Genomic DNA, 27,474 nt, shown 5'->3' with positions numbered 1-27,474 from the left:
TTTTACTTTTTCATTGCATTACCACCACACTGTCAAAGATGTTAGTTACAGTATGTTTCTACTTCAGTCTAGACGTGTTACTTCTCTCCCAATGTTGTTTGCAAACATTGTAACTTCTTTGGTGATAATACTCAGTAAATGTCTGAAGATGGCCTTGTAAGCCGAAAACCGGTTAACAATAAAAGTAATATTGTAGAACAAAAGCAAACTGGTGTTTTTCATTTATTAAAGACGAAAGTACTGAGAAACAGCAGAAATGAGACAGGCGAGAAAACATCAAAAGTGATTATCACAACGTAGACAAAGTTTAGACTTCTGACATTAACTGAACTTTCCGTCGGTGTTTGGTAGAACATGATGATAATATTAAGAACGAAAACACTTCCTAATGTTCTACAAACTTATATAATTTGATCACGAAACGGCTTTCGGCTTCTCAGGCCATCTTGTCACCTGAAGATGGCTTGGAAACCGAAAACCGGCTGGAGACCAAATAAGTATAATTTTGTAGAACATTAGGAAGTGTTATTCGTTTTAATATTAAGTCTTTTACTACCTTGGATACAAAATAACCCATGATGGACGGAGCATGGAGGACATAAAAAGCAGACTAATACAGGCAAATATGGCATTCCTGGCCAAAGGAAACCTAGGGGTATCAAACATAGGCCTTAATATGAGGAAGAAATTTCTGACATTGTATGATAGTGAATGATGGACTGTGGGAAAATCGGAACAGAAGAGAATCTAAGCGTTTGAGATGTGGTGCTAGAGAAGAGTGTTGAAAATTAGGTGGACTGGTAGGGTAAGGAATGAGGAGCTTCTCCCCAGCATCGGTGAAGAAGGGATCTTACGGAATACACTGACAAGAAGAAGGGACAGTATGATAGGACCTGCGTTAAGACAACAGGGAATAACGACCACGGCACCAGAGAAAGGTGTAGAGGGTAAAAACTGTAGAGAAAGATAGATATTGGAATGTAGCCAACAAAGATTGAAGGATGTTGGATGCAAATGTTACTCTGAGGCGAAGAGGTTGGCACGCCACAAGAAACCAGTCACAATGCTGATGGCTCAAAAAATAACGAGTAACTGCACGGGGTTTATTCTGAACATTTATCATACGACAAGTACAAGCGGCTGACTGCCGTTTAGACCGCCGGACGACACAGCGGCAGTATGTTGCGCACTGTACTGAATCACGGGGTACTATTTCGTTCTTCGACGAATATTTGCTAGTATGCATATTGTCTGGTGGGAGGTAGCTAATGACAGTGAAAAGAAAATGTGAAGAAGCTGCAGTGCAGCCCTGTAGACAAGACTTTCTAAAATGCAGTACTTCGTACAAAAGTAATACTACCTTGTCAGCTACCTTGCAACCTTCAGTCGCCGGTATTCTATAAAAGATCTTTTTTCAATCATTTCAGGCGTGAGAACACAGCTGGACGCCCAACATGTTTTCTCCCTTCTCTTGGGTCGCGTCTATAATGTTGGTACAACATGTGTTTAATTTGTTTTGTCGTCAAGTTTTCAGGAAATATTATTCGGTTGACAGCTCGTGTTTTCCAAAGGTCGTCATAATCAATATTAATTCGCTCACTTGATAAAACAAATGTTCAAATGTGTGTGTATTCCTAAGGGACCAAACTGCTGAGTCATCGGTCCCTAGACTTACGCACTTCTTAAACTAACTTATGCTAAGAACAACATACACTCCTACGCCCGAGGGAGGGACTCGAACCTCCTGCGGGAGGAGCTGCGCAATCCGTGACATAGCATTTCAAACCGCGCGGCCACTCCGTGTGGCGCTTGATGAAACAACACTCTACATTAATCCGTGTTGAAGCCCTCAAAGTAATAAGAAACATCATCTCTCAGAGACTGACTTTAATTATCGAGCAGCTCTCCTATCTTTTATCCAGTCTCATCTAAACTGAAGACGTCGTTGTCAACAGATAAACACTGAAAATGTATTTGAGCTGATTCATAACTGACGATATGTCTGGGGGAACCGTGACCTCTTTTAGTATAATAAATGAAAAACACCGTCTAGATCACTATTTTTATTAATAAACATGTTAATCCAGATTATTATTCATTACTTGAGATGTTTCTCGTTGGAGGGCAAGGCGAAAAGTTCTCGGCTGGGCGCAGAGGTATCGTTTATATCAATGAAATTTTGTTTTTGTTGTAATGGTACTTGGTACTCGACAATGTAGCTCAAGTGTAAACTTGATCAGCGTAATAATTCTATTCGTACCGCTTTTCAGTATAGTTATATCGTATTCGTTTGGTTGAAAAAAAAAAAAACGGAATAACGTGCTGTCGTAAAATTCTTTTTCTTCGTATGCCGATTTGTTGTTGTGGATGGATGGATTTGAGCACTAGACAGCGTGGTCATCATTGCCCTGCCGCATGACTGTGTTCTGGTTAAGGCGCAGGTCCATCGCTCTACGCCAGAAACGGAACAGCATTTACAGCACTCAAGCACTGGCTGGAGGCCGGTAAGCCTGTACCAGAATAAGTGAAGCCGATTTCATTTACTAAAAAACTTTTTTTTTTATTTGGGATGGAAAAGATGAAACAAACATGCAAATGTTGTGCAAGACTTCTGACTATCAACTGGATACTGCACTTGCCCAGAAAGGCCTTTTTTATATGGGAAAACAGGAATTGCAAGTGCATGTTTTTGAAACATTAATCGTAGTCACTGTATTCGGCATCCCGTGAGTCGTACTTTTACCAGTACCAAAAGAAATATTCATCTGGACGCGTTGGGCCCATATCTGGCAAGCGTTCAAAGTTCGCACTTCGTGGATGGAACCTATCACTCCACGAAGTACTATTATTTAAAATACATTACGTCGAAAACAAAGTGCCTTTTATATAATAATACTCTCTTTAATTTCCAGGCTAAGATATTTTCATTTTCTCCTCGTTTTTAACGGGGATAAAATAATAAATTTTTGTAGACGGCCTCCAGTGGAGACCTTCCAACATTAGACAGTTTGTAACTTCCTTGGGGAAGCGAACTGGGTCCTGCAGGAAGCATTTTCAAGTTCAAGTGTTACGCAGAAGAGGAACATATCCCAGGTATAGGGAAACCTGCAAATTCATTTCTTGCGAATACATATAGTATGTGTCAGAACTGTAGCGCATTTCGTTTTTATTTATTCGCGTAAAACCTTTCAGTTCAGTAACAGTGAATTAGTTTATATATGTGTAGGCTCACAGATAAATGAGGGTCATTAAAATAAAGAGAAAAACATGTAATGATGCTTAAATTCCGAAAAGAAGAGGACAAATAACTTTAATGGGCAAATACAAACCGGAAATACCAGGAGATTGTCATCTTGCGCTTCATAGCAGAACATTTCTACCTCAACATCAGAATTTGGCTATCAGAGGGAAAAGAAGTTGTGGAATAAAGTTTCCGATTGCAATGATGAGCACTATCGGCGTGGGTCAAATCCCAAATTGCTCTGCAGTGCCTCATGCAGTGACTGCTCATTGATGGTGACTCGTCTTTCAGAAATGGTTCAAATGGGTCTAAGCACTATGGGACTTAACAGCTGAGGTCATCAGTCCCCTAGAACTTAGAACTACTTAAACCTAACTAACCTAAGGACATCACACACATCCATGCCCGAGGCAGGATTCGAACCTGCGACCGTAGCGGTCGCGCGGTTCCAGACTGAAGCGCCTAGAACCGCTCGGCCACTCCGGCCGGCCGTCTTTCAGATAGGACGTTAAGTTAGGGATAATCGAGGGGAGTGGGCCATAGCCCCGCAATGTGTTTCTTTCTGTTCCTAACTCTTCCGTCATCAACGCCCAATATACCTGTAATTCACTACATTGCACTGTACTTGTCCCCAGTTCGTGGTCTAGTGGCTAGCATTGCTTCCTCTGGATCACGGGGTCCCGGGTTCGATTCCCGCCCGGGTGTTCGTGTTGTCCTCATCATCATCATTCGTGTCACTGGCTCGACTGGACTGTGTAAAAATTGGGACTTTGTATGGGTGCTGCTGCCCGCGTTGTTGAGCGCCCCACAAACCATACATCATCACTGCATTGTACACGCAAACATCACAGACATTAATTTAAAAAAAAAAAAAAAGAGAAACAGGTGAGCACTTTATCTGCTACATTCACAGCCTACGAAAAAGGTCATAAATACACTACAGAAAGAAAAATCGCAGCACCAAAAAATAATTAATCTAGAGTAATGCAATTACGGGAATACATCTGTCTACCTAACATATTTTAGTGATTGACATTACAAGATCACAGGTTAATGTAAGCGTAAGATAAGCCATTGCGAATGTGAACTCCTGGTGCACTGACAACGAGTGTAATCGCCTGGACGTTGAATGCAAGCGTGAAAACGTGTATGCATTGTGTTGTACAGGTGTCGGAGGTCAGTTTGTAGAATGGAGTTCCAAGGCTGTTCCACTTGGTTGATCAGTATAGGGACGGTTAATGCTATCTGTGAATGACGCTGGAGTTGTCGTCCGATGATGTCCCATATGTGCTCCACTGGAGACAGATTCGATGGTCGAGCAGGGCAAGGCAACACGTCGACACTCTGTAGAGCATGTTGCGTTACAACAGCGGCAAGTGGCCGAGCGTTATCCTGTTGGAAAATAGCCCCTGGAATACTGTTCATAAATGGCTACACAACAGGTCGAATCACCAGCCAGACATACAAATTTGCATCAGGGTGCGTGGGATAACCACCAGAGTGTTCCTGTTGTCATACGAAATCGCATCCCAAACCATAACTCCAGGTGTAGATCCAGCATATGGACAGGTTGGCTCCAGGCCCTCGACTGGCCTGCTTCTAACCAATACACAGCCATCACTGGTATCGAGGCAGAACCAGCTTTCACCAGAAAACGCAACAGACTTCCACTTTGCCCTCCAATGACCTCTCGCTTGACACCACTCAAGTCCCAAAAGTCGGTGGTTTGGGGTCAGAGGACTGCACGCTAAGGTCGCCTGGTGCGGAGCTGTCCTTAAAGTAACCAAATTGCAACCCGTCGTTGTGTCATTGTGGTGCTAACTCCTGCTCAGATTGCTGCTGCGGGTGCAGTACGATGAACCAGGGCCATACGCCGAATACGATGTTCTTCCCTCTCGGTGGTGTTTCGTGGCCGTCTGGAGTCCGGTCTTCTTGAGACCATACATTCTCCTCAATCTCGGTGCCAGCAGTCATGTACAGTGGCTAAATACCTGTCAAGTCTTTCTGCAATATTGCAAAAAAATGGCTCTGAGCACTATGGGACTTAACATCTGAGGTCATCAGTCCCCTAGGCTTAGAACTACGTAAACCTAACTAACCTAAGACATCACACACATTCATGCCCGAAGCAGGATTCGAACCTGCTACCGTAGCAGTTGCGCGCTTCCGGACTGAAGCGCCTAGAACCGCTCGGTCACCGTGGCCGGCTGCAATATTGCAAAAGAAAAATCCAGCTTCTCATGGACCTATTACACGACAGCGTACAGAGTAAGTGAGGTGTTGATAACGGCGCCTTTGACACCTTAAAGGCATTTTTGACTAACTTCAACTCACCATGCCCAGCTTCGAGAGTAACTAATACTCACGACGGTTACAGTGTGTACTTAAAGCACACATGATTTCAAACGGGTCTGAGAACTATGGGACTTAACACCTGAGGTCATCAGTCCCCTAGAACTTAGAACTACTTAAACCTAACTAACCTAAGGACACCACACACATCCATGCCCGAGGCAGGATTCGAACCTGCGACCGTAGCGCCGCGGTGGTCTAGCGGTTCTAGGCGCTCAGTCCGGAACCGCGCGACTGCTACGGTCGCAGGTTCGAATCCTGCCTCGGGCATGGATGTGTGTGGTGTCCTTGGGTTAGTTAGGTTTAAGTAGTTCTAAGTTCTAGGGGACTGATGACCACAGATGTTAAGTCCCATAGTGCTCAGAGCCATTTGAACCATTTTTTTGCGACCGTAGCGGTCACGCGGTTCCAGACCGAAGCGCCTAGAACTGCGCGGCCGACTCCTTATAAGAGTTTACCAAGATTCTGGATAGTATTGTGCATAGGATATTTCATCTTCATTGTGGTAATAGTTATTTGGGCCACTGAAGTGGGAGTCCGAATGGTAGTAAAACTTTTTTCAAAATTGATAGCTCTATTCGCAAAATAATTCAGAATCATTTTAAAAATCGTTTATTTTCCCACAGAATCACATATAGTTTCAGCGAGAAATTACTGGTTTCAGCCAACACAGCTGATCTCCCGATGTTAAGAGGAAAGCCTTAGTTTACACCATGTAAATTTGAGATAACCACTCTTTCCCGGAAAATAAACCATTTTCAAACGATATTTCACCAATCTCTGACGCTTCCGTGTAACGAAAGGCATTTTCTGTCGAGATATTAGTCACGTGAAAGTTTTAACTCATTGAGTTTTATGGACTGGCATAGGGGAGAGGACAAGCTGCTGGGCCGACCCCGGCAGGTGAGCCGCCGTCCAAGGCCAGAGCGAGTGAGCGGGACGGAAGCCGGGTTTTACCAGAGTCCCAGGGAGTGACAACAAGGCGGCTCGATGAAGGAGCTGCCTCCAAAGACGGCAGCGTTCGCAGCGAGACAGAATAGGTTACTATGAAGTACTTTGTAATTCTGTAGTAATTCGATGTTTCATCGTAGTACATGTCCAATCGGACGATAAACACTGTAGACAAGAAGAGAATAGAAGCTTTCGAAATGTGATGCTACAGAATAATGCTGAAGATTAGATGAGTAGCTCACGTAACTAATTTTAATAGTTTCCACAATGAAACATTGTCTCAAAATATAGTAGAAAACCCAAAGACATTCTGGTCGTATGTAAAGTACATCAGTGGCAAAAAACAGTCAATACCGTCACTGCGCGATGGGGATGGAAATGTTGCCGATGATGGTGTCACTAAAGCGGAGTTACTAAATACAATTTTCCGTAATTCCTTCACGAAATAAGACGAAGTAAATATTCCAGAATTCGAAACCAAAACGGCTGTTAGCATGAGTGACATAAAAGTAGACAGCTTAGGTGTTGCGAAACAACTCAAATCACTTAAGAAAGGCAATTCTTCCAGTCCAGATGGTATACCAAGCAGGTACCTTTCAGAGTATGCAGACACAATAGCGCCTTCCTTGCAATCATGTACAACTGCTCCCTTGACGAAAGGTCTGTTCCTAAAGACTGTAAAGTAGCACAGGTCACACCAATATTCAAGAAAGGAAATAGGAGTAACCCATTGAATTACAGACCCATATCACTGACCTCAATTTGCAATAGGATTTTGGAGCATATACTGTACCCGAACATTATGAATCATGTTGAAGAAAATGACTTCTTGATGCATCACCAACACGGATTAAGAAAGCTAGCTCTTTATTCCCATGAAGTAATGAGTGCTGTCGACAAGGGATCTCAGATCGAGTCCATATTCCTAGGTTTCCAGAAGGCTTTTATTACCGTTCCTCACAAGCGACTATAAATCAAATTGCATGCATATGGATTATCGTCTCAGTTGTGTAAGTGGATTCGTGATTTCCTCTCAGAGAGGTCACAGTTCGTAGTGATAGACGGTAAATCATCGAGCAGAACAGAAGTGATATCTGGTGTTCCGTAAGGTAGTGTCATACGCCCTCTGCTGTCCCTGATTTACATAAATGATCTAGGTGATAATCTGAGCAGCCCCCTTAGATTGTTTGCAGATGACGCTGTAATTTACCGTCTCGTAAAATCATCAGACGATCGATTCAAATTACAAAATGATCTAGAGAGAATTTCTGTATGCTGCGATAAGTGGCAATTGGCACTAAACAAAGAAAAGTGCGCGGTCATCCACATGGGTACTAAAAGAAATCCGATAAATTTTGGAAATACGATAAATCGAACAAATCTAAGGGCTGTCAGTTCAACTAAATACCTAGGAACTACAATTACGAGCAACTTAAATTGGAAAGACCACTCAGATAATATTGTGGGGAAGGCGAAACAAAAGACTGCGCTTTGTTGGCAGAACACTTAGAAGATGCGACAAAACCACTAAGGAGACAGCCTACATTACACTTGGCCGTCCTCTGCTGGAATATTGCTGCGCGGTATGGGATCCTTACCAGGTAGGATTGACGGAGGACATCGATAAAGTGCAAAGAAGGGCAGCTCGTTTCTTGTTATCGCGCAATAGGGGTGAGAGTGTAACTGATATGATACGCGAGTTGGGGTGGCAGTCACTGAAACAAAGGCGGTTTTCTTTGCGGCCAGATCTATTTACGATATTTCAGATACCAACTTTCTCTTCCGAATACGAAAATATTTTGTTGACACCCACCTACGTAGGGAGAAATGATCATCATAATAAAATAAGAAAAATCAGAGATTTAGGTGTTCCTTTTTCCCACGCGCCATTCGAGAGTGGAATAGTAGAGAAGTAGTATGGAAATGGTTTGATGAACCCTCTGCCAGGCACTTAAGTGTGAACTGCAGAGTAACCATGTAGATGTAGATGTAGAATGAGGAGGTACTGGGTTGGGTTGTTTGGGGGAAGAGACCAAACAGCGAGATCATCGGTCTCATCGGATTAGAGAAGGACGGGAAAGGAAGTCGGCCATGCCCTTGCAAAGGAACCATCCCAGTATTTGCCTGGAGCGATTTAGGGAAATCACGGAAAACCTAAATCAGGATGGCCGGACGCGGGGTTAAACCGTCGTTCTCCCGAATTCGAGTCCAGTGTGCTAACCACTGGACCATCTCGCTCGGTCTGAGGAGGTACTGAATAGAATTGGGAAGAAGAGGAATTTGTGGCACAACTTGACTAGAAGAAGGAATCGGTTAGTAGGACATGTTCTGAGGCGTCAAGGGATCACCAATTTAATATTGGAGGGAAGCGTGGAGGGTAAAAATCGTAGAGGTAGACCATGACATGGATACACTAAGCAAATTCAGAAGGACGTAGGTTGCAGTAGTTATTCGGAGATGAAGAGACTTGCACTTGATAGAGTACCATGGAGAAGTGCATCAAACTAGTCTCTAAGACTGAAGACCACAAAAAACGTATCCAACCATATCACCATACATTCAGCACTGAGGTGCATTTATTGTAACATAAGTAATACAATTATCACAACAACTACAGAAGTTAGGTGGTCACAGTAAGAGAACACTCTTACAATAGTCACTGAAAATTATTAAATTTTGAAAAGTCAGTACGACCGTGACAAACAAGATGTTGGATAATAGCGTAGCACTACAGCTATTATGACAGAAAGCTACGCATTTGTACATGCTATATTTAATGCATTACAAAGTATTTTAAATATTTTTAATTGTGTAAATGTTTCAGATCGTCATATTCTCTACAGTCACACAACAAATGAATGCAGTACAGCATTTCTCATATGTCTCCATCTTACATTTGTCTGGGCTATTAATTGTTTTTTGATTTATATAACTGAAAGTTAATACGTCTGGGTAATAAAAACACTTGAAACTTAAAAATGATAAATTGTTCATATGATTTGATACTATCACTAGCTAGAGCATGAAAAGACTTATCAATTGAGCGGATCAAATTTATCGCTTCGTATGTTTTAACGTCTATATTTATTATTTGTCATATGCAAGTGTACGTAAGATCCACGTTTTAAATGTTTGTATCTAAACCTTTATAAATCGAATATTGTGTTTGGTCTTAATGGAACCGGAAGAGAAATAGCTTCTATTTAAGTCATATGTCAAGTCAAGAATATTATTATTATCCAAATGATGGTCTGTTTTCTGTTATTTTAAGTAAGTTGGGCAATTTTGGTGGAGGGACGCTAGATCCCATTGGCTCGAGAAGACTGTCTCTCAGGCATTCTAGGTAGTGGAGTCGCTGTTGGGAAAGACATTCGGGATCCGGCATTGGATTCGGAAGCCAGAATTCGGGCAGAGCACTGTTCAGGTAACGCGTCGAGGAGCTGATAGTGCGGCAAAGTGTTGGTTTCTCGGCGGCAAGCGCCGTGTGAATACTCTAAAATTCTCTCATGCTTTGATAAACTCTGAGTCAAGCGGGACTTTGGTTCTCAGAGTTAGCGGGAATTTCCAACAGTTCACGAAGATCATGGGATGTGCATTACGGAACTTTATCTTTATTTACTTGCTGTTTTGGATCGACACAGTGCTCTATATTAGTATATGAGTTGGCGATTATTTGTGTCGAGTTCAGAAGTGTAGGACTTTGTTTTTTTCGCGGACCAGTGATGATTCAATGATATCTGGGGAACCTTCCACAATTCTAGGTACGCATTCACACAAGCTTTACTGCAGTTGAATATTTTGTTATTTTATTTCTTGTTAAATTGAATTATTGTAGGACCACCATTTCTACGTTTTTCTCTGAAATGATTTACTGGATCAGTTTGTTCAACATAAACTTGTGGTGACGTGTGTATCCTTTTATCAGTAGATAATTACCCCTTTCGTTGTTGCATTTCATTCCAACGTGTTATGTTTTAAAAATTCGCATAACTTTCCAAAACAGACTATTTGACTGTACGATCGCAGACTGTAACTATTTCTTCAGTTAAATTAACTAATGAGTATGAAAGCAGATCTGTACAGCTCCACCCTCGAACTATATTGAGCCACAGTTTCAAATAGAGCCGTGAATCGCTTCATCACGTCTATTGCTAAATCTTGTCGCATGCATTTTCTTGACTAAAAAGCCTTCGTACCGGTAAGTCGCATCCAGCATGACCGTAACGTCGTTCTTTCCAAAATCAAGGGCTGATGGACTCCCATAACACCAATAAGGGTGAGAGAAGACTACTTTTTAATTACTTACAGTTTCTAAAATTTATTCAACTACACGTGCAAGTGATGTGCTTTATCCTACAAAATTATGACGTTAGCCGTCTTGCGGAAAGTATTTGTAATAACAACTTGTTTACAAACCCCCCATGCACCGTTCTGTTTTCTGCTACGGATCGCTTCCCATAGGAAGCAACAGTTATTGACTTGACCTTCGCTTTCTGACGGTGACCTTTTTTAGGATTACGAGCAGCGGATTTTTACATGAAATTAATTGAAGTGTCAGTTGTGCCTTAAAGCCTAGTACAAGCGAATGAAATATCACTAGAGATAACAGTGAGCAGCCACTTATGAGAAATCACTTTAATTTCATGAACTAGTTTTCAAGCTTTTTTCAGAGTCAGTAAGGCTTATATAATCGTACTCAGAGCGTTATGCTAGCAGCTGGAGGCTGCTTCAGCGGCGGTAAAAACTCACTGGTCTCTGTCATTGGCATTACCTTTCAGTCACTTATATTGACACTATCCACTGTGACTAAACAGATAATTTCATTACTTTGTTAACATCCTTTGTCACGAGATACAGGCCAGCATCCAGCCTGTGCCGCACAGCCGAGATAAAGGGGGACAGTTATTAAACTACATGAAATACAATCGTCATAACTTCTGAACAGTTTGTGTTAGGACGTTCAAACTGCTCGCTTGGCCACGTGGCATGATGCTAATTAGTATGTGCACGCATGGTTTGGTTTAGCCACGAAGCCCACTTTTAATTGGAAGGGTTCGTCAATAAGCAAAATTGGCGCATTTGGGGGACTGAGAATCCGCACTTCGCGATCGAGAAGTCTCTTCACTCTCAACAGGTGACTGTGGAGTGCAACGTCCAGTCACGGAATAATCGGTGCGATGTTCCTTGATGGCACCGTGACTACCGAACGGTACGCGAAGGTTTTCGAAGATGATTTCATCTTCATTATCCAAAGTGACCTTGATTTCGTCAAGATGTGGTCCATGCAAGACGGAGCTCGACCCCATCTAAGGTCGGTATTACACTATCAAATTTCTTTGTCCAATATCTTTGTCCAAAATCTTTGTCAAAGATATTTGATAGTGTAATAGGGACTTTGTCAAATGTCGTCCAATATTTGATCAAATCTAGGGCCTCGCTGTATATTTGATCAAAGGAACCGCTTGTCTTCTGTTCACTGCAATGTGACATGTTACCACATGGAGCGCTAGCATCGCTGCAGCGTTCTGTCGTCTGTAGTGTTTTTATAACCATTGCCGGTAAATACAATTGGTGTGTGCCGACAACTACAAAATTAATAGAAATGTCTGAAGCTGATGAGGCGCTTTACAACGTGAGGCACCCTGAATACAAAGATAGATTAAGAAGATTGGAGACCTAACTTGACCTAACCTAACCTAACATAACCCTCTCCTGTAGCAAGGAATCGGAGTGTTATAGTGAGCCTGTCTTCTGAAGATGTAGCAGTTCTTAAGTGAATATTGTGCTTTGTGATATGAGGATACATTTCATTGAGCACATACAGAAATGTATGCTCATCCATTCTTAAGTAATTGATGTATGACTTGACGTCTTCCACTGTAAGCTCACGTAACAAGTTTTGTTGAATGCTTTTATCGTGTCGTCGTAAAACCCACGGCTTCACCCAGATTAGATTAGTTTTTCGTTCCATAGATCTGTGCCGAGGAGATCCTCGTGGATGTGGAACATGTCGATTTTTTTTAAGCTGAAATAACAATACTAATAGTATGAATAAATACAATACATCATTTGTTTCTATTAAAAATTTCGGCAATGGAGTAGAAGGAGTTGGCCAGTAGTAAGTCTTTCAGGCTCCTTTTAAACTGATCTTTATTTCTAACTAAATTTTTTATGTTTCCTGGCAAATTATTGAAGATGAGTGTTCCTGAGTAGTGGACCCCTTTTTGAACTAAAGTAAGTGCTTGTAAGTCCTTGTGCAGATCATTTTTGTTCGTGGTATTGTATGTATGAACTGAGTTGTTTGTTGGAAAAAGAGATATATTATTTACGACAAATTTCATTAAGAAGTAAATATACTGAGAGGCAGTAGTTAGTATACCCAGTTCTTTGAAGAGGTTTCTGCAGGAGGTCCGTGAATTTACTCCACAAATAATACGTATTACACGCTTTTGGACCTTGAAAACTTTTGTTTGACTTCAAGATTTACCTCAAAATATTATCCGATGTGACATTATGGAATGAAAGTATGCAAGCTTTTTAATTTTTATGTTGCCTATGTCTGCTAACAATCGAATTGCAAATACAGATTTGTTAAGGCCTTTCTGCAGTTCTGTGGTGTGCTCCTCCCTACTGAATTTATTATCAAGTTGTAATCCCAGGACTTTTAAGACTGTCAACCTCGTATGTATGGTTCCATTCCCCCCCCCCCCTCCACTTCTTTTCCGCATGTGCACACAAAGCAATTGGAGTACGTAGAACTGTTGCGGTTAATAACAAGTTGTTGTCAGCCATCTTGAACTTTGACGAAAAATTTGATGACAGTGTAATACCCCTTGTAGCGCTACGTCAAAGATCTTTGTCAAATATATTGGACGGAATATTGGATCACATCTTTGATCAAATCTTTGACAAAGAAATTGGATAGTGTAATACCGGCCTAAGCAGGAGAGTTTTTGATCTCCTGGAGGAGCACTCTGGGGACCGCATTCTGGTTCTGGGGTATCCAGAGGCCACTGACGTGAGCCTCGATTGGTCACCGTATTCTCCGGATCTGAACACATGCGACTCCTTTTTGTGGGCTATGTTAAAGACAAGGTGTACATATTAACTTTATTATATACCCGGTATTTCCGTCTTCGGACGTCGTTCCACAATTACTTTCACGTCACCTTTACGAAATTTTATGTACGGTGAAAGTGTTTAACAGGCTGCCCATCATCCTTATTGTTAAATGTCGGTCTGATCTCATAGGAGCACGCAGACGTTCGACGTTTCCGTCGGTCTTTTAAGTTGAAGGTCTCGTTTAGCTAGATTCATCTTCAAAGTTTTCTCGGCGCTCCGAAAATGTTTTGTCCCAGCGAAAAACTTGTGCTCTTGATAAGGAATGTCCTCCATCAGTCTGTCTCAACTTTTCACAAGACATATTCGCGGATTCCCCTAGTTTAACACAAAACTTGATGACATAACTTTGTTCCATTTTCGTAACACACAACAAAAACGCAACTTCACTGAAGGCGCTTTCAAAAATCACGTGATGGCTGTACGGAGATGAAACTCGGACTGAGCATCTGGAAGGAATGAAGACACTGGTCTACACAAGCAGAACAACAAAGCGTTGTCAAATCGCTCGCATTGTCAACAGTTTCATTACTTTCGTTACACACCTCGTATGCTGGCACCATTTACCGCAAAGGTCATCCGTTAACACAGAAAAAGTAAAACTACGCTTGTATTACGTCTTAGATACCAAGAAATTCAGCTTTCCATATCTCTCCCGTATGAATCGCTTGTGGACTTTGTCATGTTATTTGTTTCTGTGCGTAATCAGAATGTACTTTCGATTAATTCGTCAATGAATAAAGGACATCGTTGTGGTATGGTAAGAAAAATGTCATACTATTCTAATTTCAATGGTCACACATTTGTTAAATGAACGTAGAGGGAGAGGATAACGTTTTGTCGACAGAGAAATAATTAAAGACGGCACATTGGAGCAGTTCTGGCAAGAATGGAGGAAGGTATCAACATCTGACGTAACGCGGGAACTATCCCGATATCCGTTTACAGTATTTTACTATCAGCCATGATAGATGCGTGTCACTGTACCTGATTAGGCTTGTACAACGACGTACCATGAGTTTGTGCTGTGAAGTACTTGTCCCCTACCCGCTTTCAGCTGCACCGCGACTGCTAACTGTCCTCTTTTTATAGAGCACGCAGACCTCCATCACCAACGTCCACTACTGCTAATGACGTCACTACTGAAAAGTTCGACAGACATCCCATCCGTAGGAGCAACACAATCCTGTATTTGTTGAAATCGGTAAAATCGCCGACTTTCCCCAGTCTCGGAAGAACGACTTCTTCCCACCTTTGGCACATCATTGCGTGCCCTTCACGAAAACATTTTTACTGCGTAGGGAGGTCGACAAAAGGTTATGATTGATCAGTGGATGTTGGAAAGCTACAACAAATCTCTGTAACGTATTTGGCTATATGCGCTACTTTCGCGTTGTTCTGACACACACAATAAAAAGAAGACGACACTACAAAAGTGCAGGAAAAATCGGAGAACGTACCAGTAAGGTATCCTACACTTAAATCGTCGCAGACGAAAGAAACGGACACGAATAGAACCATACATAAATGTGTAAAACAGGAACCACTCTAATGAACTAATTTTATTGAAAATTTGTACTTTTTGTAGCAATACGTCTCCCGTTTCGATTAAGGACGCAGCCTATATTACTTTAGACAAAGCTTAAATCAGTAGTTCTTAACTTACACGCCGGTTCGTAAGCCCTACAACATATAGTACTTGACACCAGTAGTTAAAACTGAATATGAATATATCAGTACTGCTAATAATAACGAAAGCATAATCTGAAACTCGTGAACATTAAGACACTCAACGCTGATAAGCTAGCCGTTGAGAGCCCGTATACTCCCCCCCCCCCCCCCCCTCTCTCCTCACTCCGACCGGCCGCCACACACACACACACACACACACACACACACACACACAAGAGCGCGCGCTTCCGCTTGCGCAATTGTGTGTCACCGCTAGAAACCACCTACGCTTAAACGTCATAATGGTAATTTTATGCTGTCTGCTCACGGAAAGTAGCATGCGTAACGATGGGAGGATCGTCGAGTTGTTTTTGCTTTTTGAATAATCGCGTCTTTTACGAATCTGTGTGAATGATTGCAAAAACCATCTCAGTTATTATTACATGCGCATTTACGCTTTCAGCAGCGGAACGAGACAACTGAGAGTGCTTAGACATTCGCGTTTTGAAGCAAAATATAGTGAAGGCAGGAAAAGTGCGGGTGAGAAAATTACACGTGTTGCACTAATAAACGTCTTCAGAAGAGTGAGCTGGGTTTATTCTGAAACATACTTATTCTTAGCACGCCGTCGTTCCTTCTCGAAAAGTTAAAAAGTTAGTCAAGAATAGTTTAAAATCTCTTGTATTTTCATCTACTTTTCATTCCTTGCTCAAACGCCCAAAGTAAGTTATTTGAAATCCTGGCCATTAAAGAGTTTGTTTCTTTTAAGTTAAAATCATGGCGAACTGGAAGTGGGGCAAAGTGTTCACAATTAGGAATATATGAAAGAGGATTACGAGCTGTGGCATTTTGTATAGAACCAAGAGAAGTCCTCTCCAAACTTGGCAGGAACTGGGGAATTGGAAATAATTATAATTTGTTTCCAGGATAATATGTCCCAGATAAAAATAAGGCGAACGCTTATCTGATAGTGTATGTGGTCACAAACTAAACTGCGTGACTTACTCGACAAGTACAGCAGTGTAACTGTAGTAAACCCTAAATTCCAGTATGCTCCTGCTTTGCTAACGCTTCCTGTTGACCCTTTTTTTTCTCCCATACAAATACAAAACAAGGACTGTGGAAAACAGCATAAGCAATCGCTTTTAACTTCCTCTGTTATTTCTTGATCCATTTTAAAATTAATTTGTTGTATCGCGTGCAAATGGTAAAATAATCTCCTTTCTTTCTAATCCACGCTGATGTTCTGCAAAATGTTCGTAAACTTGAAAATGTTGATAAGGCTGTTTCGACTATGTCTCAGAAGTTTCTCTGGGAAGCCCGTACCGCTTTGACATAAGACCAAAATTTCTTAGGAATTCCTGCCAAGTCAGTACATAGAACTTTACTTTCGAATTCATTGAACGCCTCTCGCATAGCCCTCCTCACACTACATTTCGCTTCGTGTAATATTTGTTTGTCTGCAAGGCTTTGGCTATGTTTATGTTTGCTGTGAAGTTCCCTTTGCTTCCGCAGCAGTTTTCTAACTCAGAGTACGAGGGGTGGAGATCTTTTCTGAACAGCACGTTACAAAGCATCCCAGATATTGTAAATAATTTTCATGCCTCGCGTGTTTGCTGGTCAACGGAAGTGTTTTAACTCAGAAGAGTGTTCCTGGGCCACTCTATAGCAACTCCAGACGTGTTGGGTGTCGCATTTTCCTGCTAAAATTGCTCAAGTCCGTCGGAATGCACAATGGACATGAATGGATGTATGTGATCAGACAGGATGCTTTCATACGGGTGACCTGTCAAGAGTCGTATCTAGACTTACCAGGGGCCCCATTTCACTACAGCTGGACGCGCTCCACACAATTACAGAGCCTCCACACGGATTGAACAGTCCCCTGCTGACATGCAGGATCCATGGATTCATGAGGTTGTCTCCATACCCGTACACGTCCATCCACTCGATACAATTTGAAACGAGACTCGTCCGACGAGGCAACATGTTTCCAGTCATCAAGAGTCCAATGCCGGTGTTGACGGCCCCAGGCGAAGTGTAAAAATCTGTGTCGTGCAATCATCAAGGGTACACGAGTGGGCATTCGGCACTGAAAGCCCATATCGGTGATGTTTCGCTGAATGGTTCGCACGTTGACAGTTGTTGATGGCCCAGCATTCATACCTGCAGCAATCTGCGTAAGGGTTGGACTTCTGTCACGTTGAACGATTCTCTTCAGGCGTCGTTGGTCTCGTTCTTGCAAGATCTTTTTCTGGCCGCAGGGATGTGGGAGATTTGATGTTTTACCGAATTCCTGATATTCATGGTTAACTCGTGAAATGGTCGCACGGGAAAATCCTCACTTCATCGCTACCTCGAAGATGCTATTTCCCATCGCTCGTGCGCCGACGATAAAAGCACGTTCAAACTCACTTAGATCTTGATAACCTGCCATTGTAGTAGCAGTAATCGATCTAACAAATGCGTCAGGCACTTTTTGTCACACAGGCGTTGCCGACCGCAGCGCCATATTCTGCCTGTTTACATATCTCTGTATTTGAATATGCATGCCTATACCAATTTCTTTGGCGGTTCAGTGTATATCAAATTTTCTTTTTCCAGAAGGATGAATACGCTGCACACGGACTGTATTTTTAAAAATATCTCTCACTAAATATTCTTATTACTCTACTTGTACTATTTGTCATATATCCTTTTCTAAAACTAAAGAAGTCCTATAAATAACCAGTTGCTTACAGGTGCTACATGATGTAGTTCTCTGTTAACGTTCTCCACCAATATGGCCTTGTTGATGTATTAGTTTACTTCATGTGACGAACTTATGAATAAGACGCGAACACAAATACCAGAAGTGCACAATTTGTATAACCTGATAGTGGGATGATTAAATAATGAAAAAAATTATGGACCATCTACTGCCGCTTTGGTATTTCGATTTAAATCAACGCCTGCCGTGAGACTTAACCTTACAAAAAACGTATCATCGTATGCAATGTACTACGTCCTGCTTCCATAAGACTTTGTGGAAGGTTTCATTGTAACCATGGACAGAGGTGCAGGCTATGGTGGCCATCAAAAGTTCACTGCCACCTGTCCGTCCTTAATGGTCATTTCCATCGAAAATTCTTCAATCTATCATATCCAACCGACTACCCCTACATGAAGCGCCACCTCACTTGCACGTCTTAGCAATCTCGCCTACGCAGAGGGTATAACTACTACATCCTTTCTGCCATGGAAGATTGTCCGATGCAATGATCGCCGTAGAACATCTGTAGAATTTGGAAGAATAGAGAAGATAACAACAGAAAGTACCTTTTGATCTGTAACTTAGACGATCCTTGGTAGTTCAGAGATCCAGCACATAATTTCAGCAAAGGCTTGCTATACTTTTGTCCTGAATCATACTTACTACAAGGTGACTCAAAAAAACTGAAAATTTTGGAATGGAGTTTAATGGACGAGCACAGTTTCTTTACACACATTTAGCTATGTCAACGCATAGTATAAAGGATGCCGTTATTGAATGCCACATGCTCTTTTATTTCTTGAGTATCACGTCCTTAGATGAGATCTCCCTCGGCGCACACCCTCCTGCAGCCTGATAGGAATTTTTTTTACGCATGGCTCGACCTAACATTTCAATAGGAATCCTGATTTCCTCTCATATTCTTGCTTTAAGTTCTTCGGTGGTAGCAGGTCGAATACGGTAAATCGTGCTCTTAAGACGGCCTCAGAAGAAAAACCACGCGCTGTCAGCTCAAGCGATCTTGGGGGCCACGCAGTATCACCGTGCCTCGAAATGACACGGTAACCAAACAGTAGTCGCACATATCCCGTCGATATCTATGTCATATGTGCCGTTACTCCGTCATGATGAAACCAACTGTTGGCAGGAAAATGGAGCAGTTCATGCGCAACTTTATGTCATTGCAATGTACCGGACAGACGCTACAGTGGTTGCTCACCCATCATCATCTTCAAAAACTGGGGGACCTATAATGCCAATCGATAACATGGCGCATCAAACAGGTGTGCAGTAGGTGCTCGTGTAGCTGACGTGCATTTTGTTGAGATCAATAGCGAAAATTATGTCTATTGGCAAAGTCACTGAGGTGGAAGTGAGCTTCATCCGACAGCCACAGGTTCTTAATGAAATTTTCGTCGTCGTGCACTTCCGCTAACATGGGTTCAGCAAATTGTCTACGCACCAGGTTGAAGTTGCTGAACGATCTGCAGCTTGTACGAATGGAACTTTAAATCCACTCTCAGTATTCGTTGAACACTCAAGTGGTGCGACTGCAGGGAATCTGCGTGACGACGAACAGAGCGCTGTGAGCTTCTTACGAAAGCAGTTCGCACAGCCTCGATATTATCTCCCTTATGAGTGGTTCGGGGTCTCCCTGCAGATTGCTTCTTCAATGCAGAAACCGTAGCTCCAGAACTGCGGACCCAGGTGTTGATGTATGGCGTCCGATGTTGAAATAACACCGAAATTCTCGATGCGCGGACTCCACACTTTCACTCTTGTAATACGTTTTTACCGCAAAAGGCACGCTCACACCGTTTCATTGCATCAGGTTTCCTGTTTACTAAATGGGAAGATAGTGCGAGCAGCATTTATATATCATTCGGTGCCACCTACCTCGCAGTGTTGCCACAACACGTTGCAAAATTGCCCATTATTTTGTTTTACCTTGTATGTTCAGTAGAGGCAAAGGGGAGCTTTCTTTTAAGAGTACAGATAATAATGTGAAGATCATAATCTACAATTTAGTTAATAACATGAATTAATTCTAGCTGAAGTTCATCCAAACATTGTAAAATAGGGTCTGTTTAGCTTCTCTATCACTCACGCTCTTCGAGAATGTATTAAACGTAATTGCTCGTTGCAATACTCGTTCGAGTAGCGCATTTTATGGTGTTAACCTGTGGACGTACTGTACATAACATTATACTGCGGCTTAATGGGAAATGTCCCGTAACGAGATGTGAAGAGTCGATGATGTTCACCTTTCAGTAGTGATTTGGGTGTGCATTTATCACAATCGGACAGCAGCCACGCCATCTCAATCATTTTCCTACAGTGCATTAGAATATGAGCTTCCCCCCTCCCCCCACCCCAATGTATTAAGTGCATGAAAGTGATCTGAGGGCTCTCACCCATAATAATTTTTAACGACCTGAATACTTACTTGCTGCAACAGCCCGTCACCGCCGACGTATCTAATGGCATACGTATCCACGCTGCACGAGGAGGTTAGTTCGTAGCCGGAATGTTATCTTATGCAACGATGTTATATTTTGGTCATGAAAACTAGCCAAGGTCTGGCAGAACGAATTCTGAAAATTCTACATTATCGCGTTGCTATTTATCTTCAGATAAGTTTGCGTTTGTGCAGTTATGTGCTATCCAATGCAAAATTGTGAAAATGGTATTTTCAAGCAGCAAAGCAGCAGATCTTGGCACGCATAACAGTGAAAGCAACATCGAGCTGTTTTTAATTTTCGTTAATTGTACCTATGACAATATTACGGAAGTACAAAAAGAAGCAGGTGGAGTTGGGATGGGAGATACGACATTGCGAGATGAATTTGACAGTGCTCTGAAAGAACTAACAGTAAGTGGAAACGAGGCCCCTGGAGGAGACGACATTCCCTGAGAATTATTGAGAATCTGCGGAGAGCCAGACAAGATAACATTATTCCACCCTGGTGTACAAGACAGGCGAAATACCCACAGACTTCAGAAATTATATAATAATTTCAGTTCCAAAGAAGGCATGTGCTGACAGGTGTGAATCAGCCTAATAAGTCGTCATTGCAAAATAGTGACACGAATTAATTACCGATGAATGGAGGGAACTCTTAGAGGTTGACCTTGGGGAAGGTCAGTTTGTGTTCCGAAGAAATGTGGGAAAACGCGAGGCAATCCTAACCTTTCGACTTACCTTAGAAGAAGATTGAAGAAAGGCAAACCTACGTTTAAAGTATTTGTAGATTTAGAGAAAATTGTTGACAAAGTTCACTGGACTACGCTTTTTGAAATTTTGAAGGTAAGAGGGATAAATGAAGGAGCGGAAGCTTACTTACAATTGTACAGAAACCAGACTGTAGTTAAAGATGCGGACATGAAAAGGAAGCCATAGTTGAGAAGGGAGTGAGCAGGGTTCTAGCCTATCCTGATGTCAATCTATACATTGAGCAAGCTGTGAAGGGAACTAAGGAAAAAATTGGAGAGGGAATGAAAGTCCATGGCGAAGAAATAAAAATTATAAGGTATGCCGATGACATTGTAATTATGTCAGAGACGGCTAAAGAGGTGGAAGAGCAATGGGGAATTGAAGGTATAAGATCAAACTCAACGATAGTAAAACACGGGTAATGGAATGTAGTCAAATTAAATCAGGTGATACTGATAGGATCAGTTGATATTGATAGAATTAGGTTACCGTAACATGAGGTGAATAGAAACAGTTAAAAGATGAATACTAAAAAAAGTAAACCAGCGGTAATGGAATGAAGTCGAATTAAATAAGGGAATTAGATTGGGAGGGAATTAGATTGGAATGTGAGACACTGAAAGTAGATGAATTTTGTTATTTCGGCAGAATATAACTGCTGATGGGCGAAACAGGGAAGATATAAAATACAGACTGACGACAGCAAGAAAAGCGTTTATGGAAAAGCGGAATTTATTAACATCTAACATTAATTAGGAAATCTTTTCCGAAGGTATTTGTCTGGAATGTAGCCTTGTTAGGGAGTGAAACGTGGATGATAGGCAATTCAGATAAGAAGAAGCTTTTGAAATTTAGTGCAGTAGAAGAATGCTGAAAATCAGATGGGCCGATAAATCGAATTGCATATAAGGCGATGCTGAATCGAATTGGGGAAAAAAGTAATTTATGGCCCACCTTGACTAAAAGAAGCGTTAGACAGATAGGCACATTCCATCCTCAGGAATCAAGAAATTATCAATTTGACAATGGAAGGAAATGCGTAATTGGGGGGGGGGGGGGGATTGTGGAGGGAGACGAAGGGTTAAATACCGTAAGAGGGCTCAAATGGATGTATGTTGTGGTATCTATGTTGAGATGAAAGAGGTTTTGCACACGGAGTGTTGCATCAAACCAGACTCAGAAATTATTGCATGGGGTCCAGACTTCTCATTTTTCATTTGAGTAACGAAACTGCATGAGGTCCAGACTTCTCATATTTGAATTGAGTAACGTAAAAAGGCTGCTGAGAGGGTGCGATGAGGAATGACGTTCATGTTTTGACGTACGATGCCTACACCGTCAGATGCAACGGCTACTTAGTGGCAGGGCAATTTGAAAAGATTTCTGTCTGAGCTCTTATTACGAAAGGGACCCACCAATGACAGATGTAGAAGGAAGAAGGCAAACCTCTGGAATAATAAATAAAACTTACAAACCATTCCAATAAAACTGAATAGTGAAGCGTCTCTTAAGGAACTAAGGAGGGGGGACTGAAGTGTTAAAAGAACTCGCAAACAAGAACGACGATGTATACTATACAGGCAGCTACTAGGGCTTCTGCCGTTAATACAGTTTAGTACTCATCCACATTGGGCAGCTGCTTAGTTCTGATATGAGCCACTCTGATACTGATATTATAAGAACTGGATTCTGAATGTAAGACAGCTATAGCAGAGTCTTTTAGGCGACGACGGTACTATGGGCGAAAGCGAAACGTCGGTGGTTTCATCACACCAGGTCGCAATGACACATCTACAACAATTTTATTTGAATAGCAAACAAAGATTGCTCTATTTATAGCAATGAAGCAGCCAACTAAATAACACATTATTGCTAACGGATACATTTCTGCTTAAAGTTACGAGGTTCGCGTGAAAAGAAGACGAGCTTATGGTTTAATGTACCTGGTCCTTGTCCTTAGAAAGATATGGGAGGAAATCGGTTCTAGACAAATCGAAGGAAACGTTGTGGCATACGTTTGAAGTGATTTGTAAAAAACTACGAAAAAGCTAACTCAGCTTGAATCTGTGCTTCCGGAATACTTGGCCAGTTTCTTAACCACTGTGTCATATCGCGCAGCGCTGTTTCAGGCGAGACAAGTCGCACTTGTTGTATTGACATCAGTTTGCAGTTTATTTAATGCACATTGCATCAAACCCCGTACATTAGTGGAGGGAAAATATTAGTGGCAGAGGAACTATGAGCACAACTGCGGCAAGCTGTACTTATAAATATTGCTTATTACTACTTCATACGTAAATACACTATACAACTGAAAGTATCTAAATATACACTTGTAGCTACAGCAAAAAGGTTCCTTTACCTTTATTGTACTCTTTACCTGTACAGACAAACTTCCGATCAAGTGAGTACACATTTTACTGGTAATCTGAATCCCTTCTCCGCAGAGAGTTTGGACCTTTAAACTATAGAGCAACATCGACCTCTGATTTGAGAGTCCTTAAGAACTAAATTGATTAAAAATAGAAAACAGTGCTTCTTTTGTGTAGGAGCTCGCGTGTCTCCCAGTGATTAAGCAAACTGCGGTGCACACGAGTAACCATTCACCTCCCCACATGAGTGGCCAGGTCGATAAATCGCTTTGGTGCTCAACCCACGTGCAGCCAGTTCAAATTCCTATAGCGGAAGATATTTTGATCCCTAGAATACGGCTGATAGTGCAAGGATACGCCAAGGACACGTTGTGTCATACAGTTTCTTATTCGCGCTTGTCCTAAACTACAGCCCAGGTATCGTGACATTGTTCCATACTGAATGAGAGACAGAATTCATTTATAGAAAATGTAACGTAATCCAGGCAGACAAGCCATGTGTTAATTTTATGCATTTTATGCTCATGAATACTCGAGTGAGAATAGATTTGAATTTACCAAACACACACACGTTAATTGTTTCTGGGTGTCCCATCAAGTGAAATACTTGTTTCACTCTGATTTCCCTTGCTCTGTGAATATCACTGCTTAATTATTGAAGCAGCTCGTATTTTGGGCTCATCAAGCTGGGAAGTTCCTGTTCCATATATTGCTGACTACAAAAACCCGGAACCTCTCCCTATCCACCCTCGAAGCTGCAAGCAGGGAGACTAGACGTTTAACCTCCCGAAGACACGAAGGTAGTTAGCGGAAACGTAGAAATCACGTAAATTCCGGCAGCGTACATTGTCTCCCACAGCAGGTGATCCATGCTCCAGATTCCATCTGGTAGTGTACCTAGTGCCACAGAGGTGTGTAAAATATCAACAGAGTTTAAAATCACATAATATTTATTTATTATAAAAAGCCTGAGAAGGAAAAGAAAGGCACTGCGACTCTAGTGGAAAAGACGTAGCAAAGGGTCTTAAGGACACTATAAAACTACTGTGTAGAAGTAAGGTTAAAAGAATAAGAAAAAAAATGTTGATTGCCTTATAGGTGGCACCAAAAAACTGGGCACCAATTTACTCTGTCAGCGACGTATCAAACGTAACAGCTGTCCCAGAAGTCTTTCCCTGATTACGTTCATAAGGATAAAATATGACACATAGATAAATATTTTTTATTCTGAATTGCATGAACATATTCACGTTTTTGTGTACATACATACCTACTGTTACGCTGTAGAAGTCCCAAGAAGTCAATCTGGAATTTTCTCTGGACTGTTTTTGGTGACTGTGCTTCCTGGTACCAGAGGACACATTGTGCTCTCTCCTATTTCGGGTACATGTTGCCTGCAAGTGGTGTCCGATTCCTCTGTTGTTACGTCACTGGGCCCTGTAACAAACAAAGTGACAGTAAGTATGTACATACACAAAAACTTGAAAAAGTCACTTGCAGTTCAAGATAAAAAGTATTTATCTATATGTCATATTTTATACTTTATGAATGGATAGACTGTAAAGTGGCTATAATTTCGCACCTTACAATAACTCATCCACATACTTTGCCGTGATCTAAAAACACAATTAAGTATCATGTGACAGGTTGTACATCGTATATATGAATATATAAAGGAGACTGACATTGTCACGTACGCCTAGTAAATAATTGTTAACGCTTATTGCATGAAAAGTGACGGAGTGTCTTTACTATCATACGGGTAGAGGTAGGAACGACAGTGGAAATGAAACGGTAGGAAGAACTCAAGCTCTGGGTGGAAGGCCCTCACAGTGGTTGATCCTGCTTAAACACAGGAAGAAGCTTGACGGACGTCGTGGTACCCGAGCTCTGGTGCACAATGGGGTGACGGCTGGCCGCTATTGTAGTAGGGGCCGGAAGGATAACCGGATAATACTTCCGAACGCTGAAAATCTTGGACGCAGGTGAGAGGAACGAAGAAGCAGAACCTCAGAAACCACGCAGGCTGAGTTATTTCCAAGGATTTTTACTCAGAAGCGTACTATTGTTTGAGTATATGAGGTTTTTCCTCGCAAACGTAACGCGCTGGATGACAAAAGACTAAAATATGGTTGGTCGGCGTTCGGAAGAATCTGTAGAGAGGGGTAATAGTCTGTGGTTTCGGGAATATGATTCGTTTTCGGAATTAAGATGGTGGGGAGCCAAGCCTTGCTGGTAAGCCAGAGCTGGAGAGACGTGGTCTTCCGTTGTGAAAGCCCGTGTGTGACGGTCGCTCGATATCAGCTTTTGTTGGTACAGACGGACTTGCTGTCTTTGCCCTCAGGAGAGTTTTAGAACAGTTAGGATCTGAACTGTTGCGAACCTATACGATTCTGGACTTCACCTCCGAGTTGGAAGTCGTCGTTGAGAACGCAGCGTTCAGTAATCCAGAGCACTTCTTCTGCTTATACTTACGTTGAGACGTTATCTGTACTCCGAACTTGTGGCTGGGAGTTTGCGTTTCTCGTCTGTAGAATACAGAGAGGAGAAGACAGTATCAGAGTATATTAGACAGAGGACCGCCTTCTGCCGCCCTAGTGTTCGAAAGAGTTTGTTTGTGGCTGGAGTTCTTCCATCGTCGCAGACTCGTACGAGAACCATCACTTCGACGCACCGGACACGGTACATACGCTGAAATCGCAAATTGCTACGGCTTATTAGGGCTATAAAAGCTAAACAGCTGTGATCACGTCAGGTTCCACACCACCATAGATCATCTTTGAAAGTCGTGTCTTCTGGTGTTCGGAATGTAGATGATGTCAGTCATTTCGCGTTATTGATATTAGACTGCGCAGTCATAATAAGGGGCAGAGTAGGGCAATTGATTAGTAATTTTACTTAAGAAATGTAAACTTTGTAATCTAAAGGTTTTTTAAATCTACAATAAATATATAAGCAGGAACAACGTTTATCTTTTAGTAGGATTCATTTATGTTTACATTGTAATTTATTGAATTAAGCGATCCTAAGATCTGCTTCAGGGGGTAGTCAGACAGGGCCAAACCTTCATTTTAGCGTTTATTATTCTCCGTTGCGCACATTCATTTTTACACCCGCCTGGAGTAACATCTTGGAAGACTTCTGGGACACCCGCTACATACAAACGAAATTAAAGAAAGCTGACAGGGAGAGCTCAGGTGCTTTTGTAGTACGTGACGGTAAACTTATGAACACGCTATTTGCTGGCCAAAAACGTTTCTACCCAGCTCAGAGATTGCAATGTAAGGCGAACTATGACAGATAAGCCATTTTAACAGTGAATTTGATATGGGAACAGCTACAGAGAAAACCGAAACAATGATCTTCCGAAGCAAATGTTAAGAGAGTGAAAATTGTGGCTAACAATAAAACTCTTGCGCAAATTTATAACTTAAATGTGTACGCTGTCACGTAACAGACAAGTAAATCACGAGACACAGTTGTTTCAGGAGTGCAGTCTCGTTGAATCATGTTCTCCATCGACTGCACTATTCAGAAGTCTAAATTTCAACAGTGGAAATTGTAATAACTAGCATGTTCGCAATAGATTGAGCTATTTAAAAGTCTAAATTGCAATTGTGGAAATTATAATAAATAGTATAGATGATGGCGAAGATGACATCATTTAAAAAACAAATCACGGGAGTTTACTTTCTGCCACATATGTCTTGTGAAATGAGTACGACGAAAAAAATCATAAAAGTTAGTACTGGTGGGGAGGTTTACGTCTTCCCACCTCTCATACACAAATGAAACAGGGAAC

General features: G+C 41.8%; 1 protein-coding gene across 1 annotated transcript in view; it reads right to left on the bottom strand.

Annotated features, from left to right (window-relative positions):
- LOC124596517 (beta-1,3-galactosyltransferase 5-like) overlaps positions 1-25,109 on the bottom strand; it is a 128,940-nt gene extending 103,831 nt beyond the window's left edge. Inside the window, exon 1 of the mRNA XM_047135683.1 lies at positions 24,943-25,109. The gene's annotated coding sequence lies outside the window, so the exon portion shown is untranslated. The remainder of the gene's footprint in view (positions 1-24,942) is intronic.
- Between the last annotated feature and the right edge of the window lie 2,365 nt (positions 25,110-27,474).

The sequence above is a fragment of the Schistocerca americana genome, chromosome 2, assembly GCF_021461395.2.
Source record: "Schistocerca americana isolate TAMUIC-IGC-003095 chromosome 2, iqSchAmer2.1, whole genome shotgun sequence".
Lineage (NCBI taxonomy): Eukaryota > Metazoa > Arthropoda > Insecta > Orthoptera > Acrididae > Schistocerca > Schistocerca americana.
This window is presented reverse-complemented; position numbering and strand designations above follow the sequence as displayed.